The sequence below is a fragment of the Schistocerca piceifrons genome, unplaced genomic scaffold, assembly GCF_021461385.2.
Source record: "Schistocerca piceifrons isolate TAMUIC-IGC-003096 unplaced genomic scaffold, iqSchPice1.1 HiC_scaffold_936, whole genome shotgun sequence".
Classification (NCBI taxonomy): domain Eukaryota; kingdom Metazoa; phylum Arthropoda; class Insecta; order Orthoptera; family Acrididae; genus Schistocerca; species Schistocerca piceifrons.
The window spans coordinates 5,856,974-5,861,973 of record NW_025729208.1 but is presented as its reverse complement, the minus strand read 5'-3'; the positions used below and the strand labels follow the sequence as shown (position 1 = coordinate 5,861,973).

Below are 5,000 nucleotides of genomic sequence, written 5' to 3'. Positions count from 1 at the left end.
CGCACCACAAAACATACCGCCATCTGTAGGTCTCCCGCAACATGACCTCCTCCAACGACGATACCGCCATCTATGCGACGCCAAGCCGATTAAGACAGCGATGGCGCCACAGTGCCCGCCTTTCGACGCCACCCACAAAGCCTGCAGCCTCTGTCGACCATAGCACCCAATCTCCAGTGGCTCTGCCGCACGAAGCCGTGGACCGGCAATGACTCCACCCGCACCCGTTCGTGCACCACCCCAACCGCCAAACGCGCACCTCCAGCGGATGAACGGCGGACGTTTCCCGCACTCGTAAAGTGCAATCCACCCCTATAACGTGCGTTTCATGAAGAGTTATTGCCAATATGCGACATTCCCGCTGTCCCTATACATGAGCCGCGACCTGTACCACTTACGAGCGAGAGACGCGATCGCGTTGCTCACTGTACGGCGTCCGATACCGAGCCATCAGCATGTCGGTCCCCATGCGCGTTGCACTCGCACTCGCAGTCGCAAAAACGTGGGGCAAATATATTACGCGGAAGAGTTATAACAGACCGAGCCCCACTGCATGAGGGGAGTCTTTGTCACTAATGTACACAGATGGAACATTTTGGACTGGAACCAGATTACCCGTACACACGGCGCTGATTAGTAATCAATGCAGAGCCATCAAACTACAGAATATATATACAACTGTCCGTATACATGCTGAAAGAGTCTGCCCACAATGGGAACCACACGTCAGCCAGCCACTCTGATCACGCACCACTCTCTGCTTCTAACGGGCGCACATACAATATGTAAGCACCAGCATGGAACAACATCCAGTGCATCCTCTCCGCCACATTACACAATCCACACTATCACAACCAGACCAGGAGGTCCATGCGGAAAATACAATATCCCACCCTTTCGACATCCACCATTGCGCAGATCAGGCACCAACACCCACACATGTCCTATACAACGGTGCACCCAACATCACAATAGTACCTCCTGTCACAGCGCACAAACAATGACATGAGTCAAAGACACAGGTCTGACACAAGCATAGAATTGGAGCGCCGCCTCTAATAAGCCAAAGGTGCATCCTGACGTGACAAATCTGATCATGTCACAAGCATTCACTTACTATAATCACTATCAACGAACCTGCCGCCCCCGCCCCCCCCTACACCTTTCCTTACAACAACGTGTAACCTAACCTAACCTAACCTATGTTGTACCTTAACCTAACCTATGTTGTACCTTAACCTAACCTATGTTGTACCTTAACCTAACCTATGTTGTACCTTAACCTAACCTATGTTGTACCTTAACCTAACCTATGTTGTGCCTTAACCTAACCTATGTTGTGCCTTAACCTAACCTATGTTGTGCCTTAACCTAACCTATGTTGTGCCTTAACCTAACCTATGTTGTGCCTTAACCTAACCTATGTTGTGCCTTAACCTAACCTATGTTGTGCCTTAACCTAACCCATGTTGTGCCTTAACCTAACCCATGTTGTGCCTTAACCTAACCCATGTTGTGCCTTAACCTAACCCATGTTGTGCCTTAACCTAACCCATGTTGTGCCTTAACCTAACCCATGTTGTGCCTTAACCTAACCCATGTTGTGCCTTAACCTAACCCATGTTGTGCCTTAACCTAACCCATGTTGTGCCTTAACCTAACCCATGTTGTGCCTTAACCTAACCCATGTTGTGCCTTAACCTAACCCATGTTGTGCCTTAACCTAACCCATGTTGTGCCTTAACCTAACCCATGTTGTGCCTTAACCTAACCCATGTTGTGCCTTAACCTAACCCATGTTGTGCCTTAACCTAACCCATGTTGTGCCTTAACCTAACCCATGTTGTGCCTTAACCTAACCCATGTTGTGCCTTAACCTAACCCATGTTGTGCCTTAACCTAACCCATGTTGTGCCTTAACCTAACCCATGTTGTGCCTTAACCTAACCCATGTTGTGCCTTAACCTAACCCATGTTGTGCCTTAACCTAACCCATGTTGTGCCTTAACCTAACCCATGTTGTGCCTTAACCTAACCCATGTTGTGCCTTAACCTAACCCATGTTGTGCCTTAACCTAACCCATGTTGTGCCTTAACCTAACCCATGTTGTGCCTTAACCTAACCCATGTTGTGCCTTAACCTAACCCATGTTGTGCCTTAACCTAACCCATGTTGTGCCTTAACCTAACCCATGTTGTGCCTTAACCTAACCCATGTTGTGCCTTAACCTAACCCATGTTGTGCCTTAACCTAACCCATGTCGTGCCTTAACCTAACCCATGTCGTGCCTTAACCTAACCCATGTCGTGCCTTAACCTAACCCATGTCGTGCCTTAACCTAACCCACGTCGTGCCTTAACCTAACCCACGTCGTGCCTTAACCTAACCCACGTTGTCGCCTAACGTAACCCACGTTGTCGCCTAAACCTGCTCTGTAATTGTTATACGACTCGTTCAATTAGTGTAGTGTTGCCCACCCGCAACCCTCGCAATATAGTTCGCTACTCGCACTCCCCGCTCCCCTGTGTATCGCTTCATGTTAAACACCTTGCAAGTCTTGCTCACTTTCCACATGCTCCTGCTGTACACTGTAATGTGGATGGCAGCAGGACGTACATGCCGCCCCTCCCCACGTCCCCACCTTGCCCCCTGCCTTCGCAAGCTGGTTGGTGAGAACTTTGCATGTTCAATGCCCTCCGCATGCGACGTACTCAGGCTACGTTGTGGTGCGGCCTGTGTCAACTGTCCGCTAATGTCGTACGCGTAAACCACAATCTGTACTGCACATTCGTCCTTATGTACTGAATGATACATCGTGGCACATGTGTGACCGTACAACGACTGCGCCCAAAAACGGCGGACCATACAGTGCAAATATTGTGCACGCAGCTACGTGTCGTCTCCCTATGAGAGCTGGATTGCAGTGTGGTACGCCATAGAGACGTGTGGGAGGAACGGACGCCGTGGATGGCGATCAGCATGAGCTGTCTGTTGATGTATTCGGACCTAGTCGTCTCTCCTCACACACCGTGATGGCATGGTGCACCGCGTTCCATATCTGCGACATGCTACAGAGGCCGGTTGACAGTCGTTCGAGCAATGGACATCGCATACGTACGGGGGCCACCTTCCACGTATTGTCTAGGCGTGCACATTTTGTTGCGTGTATGTGGGCAGACGTAGTGTGGCGTGACACCTGACACAGGCATGCAATAATCGTGGAAGTTGCAAATGGCGATGGACGCCTGCGTTTTCTGGTGAAGTTACGCAAATGAACAAATGGTAACCTGTTGTGGTGCGGTTGTTCTCGCTAGGGGTGAATCGGTGATGGCGACGATAGGTTGAGGTACTAACCGGTTGTTCCAGCGATACCCACCATGCCGACGAAACTGAACGGCATCTGGGTGTGAAGCGATACGCGGCGGTGGCTGGGTGGGACCGTCCCCGGCCGGTGAGGGGGCGCCTCCCGGCGTGCTGGCCGCGCGGTGCGTGGGCGCACGCGCTACAGCCGGCTGGTGGGGGCGGCCAGTGGCAGGCGCGCCGGCCGACGGACGCGGCAGGCGTCGCAGCTGCGCGCCGGCGCACCCTGCGCGCGGCGCCGTGCGGCCAAAGTAGGTCCTCGCGGGCCCGGTGCGAAGCGCGGTGGACATCTTCAGTGTGCTGGTCCGATTGAGGACTGTGTGCGTTGAGGATGCGCTGCCGCCCGGCGCTCGGCGCCGCGACGCCGTCTGCTGCTCGGTCGCCCCAGCGGTTCTCGCTGGTGGTTTGTATCGCAGCTGTGCGGATGTGTTGGCGCGTGCGCTGTGCTGGGAGAGTTCGCTTCGGCACCCAAGTGGGGCTTTTGTCCTTCTGTGGCGCTGGCGTTGGAGCTGCCGGTCACCGTAGGTGGCGCGTGTTGTCTCCCGCCGGCAATGCCACGACAGCACGCTCCCGGGCCTCTGTCGGCAGCGGCAAGCTCAGTTGGGAGCACGGGTGGTCGCACCGAAAGCGTCTACTCGCCTAACTCCGGGCGATTGCGCCTCTCTCGAACCCGACCAAGTACTTGGGACGGCGCTGCGCGCCGCCGGGACCTGAGAGGGTTTCGAGGTGTATTGTGCAGGGGAGCTCAGCCTCCTCCTGTTTGCAGAATGATTGAGCGGACGCTTGCGTGTTCGCGCGGGCCCCCGGGACACACTCCCGGGCGGCCGGCTGCTCAGCTCTAGTTGACGCAGCTCCCTGGTTGATCCTGCCAGTAGTCATATGCTTGTCTCAAAGATTAAGCCATGCATGTCTCAGTACAAGCCGCATTAAGGTGAAACCGCGAATGGCTCATTAAATCAGTTATGGTTCCTTAGATCGTACCCACGTTACTTGGATAACTGTGGTAATTCTAGAGCTAATACATGCAAACAGAGTCCCGACCAGAGATGGAAGGGACGCTTTTATTAGATCAAAACCAATCGGTCGGCTCGTCCGGTCCGTTTGCCTTGGTGACTCTGAATAACTTTGGGCTGATCGCACGGTCCTCGTACCGGCGACGCATCTTTCAAATGTCTGCCTTATCAACTGTCGATGGTAGGTTCTGCGCCTACCATGGTTGTAACGGGTAACGGGGAATCAGGGTTCGATTCCGGAGAGGGAGCCTGAGAAACGGCTACCACATCCAAGGAAGGCAGCAGGCGCGCAAATTACCCACTCCCGGCACGGGGAGGTAGTGACGAAAAATAACGATACGGGACTCATCCGAGGCCCCGTAATCGGAATGAGTACACTTTAAATCCTTTAACGAGTATCTATTGGAGGGCAAGTCTGGTGCCAGCAGCCGCGGTAATTCCAGCTCCAATAGCGTATATTAAAGTTGTTGCGGTTAAAAAGCTCGTAGTTGGATTTGTGTCCCACGCTGTTGGTTCACCGCCCGTCGGTGTTTAACTGGCATGTATCGTGGGACGTCCTGCCGGTGGGGCGAGCCGAAGGCGTGCGACCGCCCCGTGCGTGCTCGTGCGTCCCGAGGCGGACCCCG

General features: G+C 53.8%; 1 non-coding gene across 1 annotated transcript in view; it reads left to right on the top strand.

Annotated features, from left to right (window-relative positions):
* Window positions 1-4,213: 4,213 nt before the first annotated feature.
* The window catches only part of LOC124772211, a 1,909-nt gene continuing 1,122 nt past the window's right edge, over window positions 4,214-5,000 (top strand). The window contains exon 1 of the ribosomal RNA XR_007013876.1: window positions 4,214-5,000. This exon is cut by the window's right edge and continues 1,122 nt beyond it. This is a non-coding gene — a ribosomal RNA (small subunit ribosomal RNA).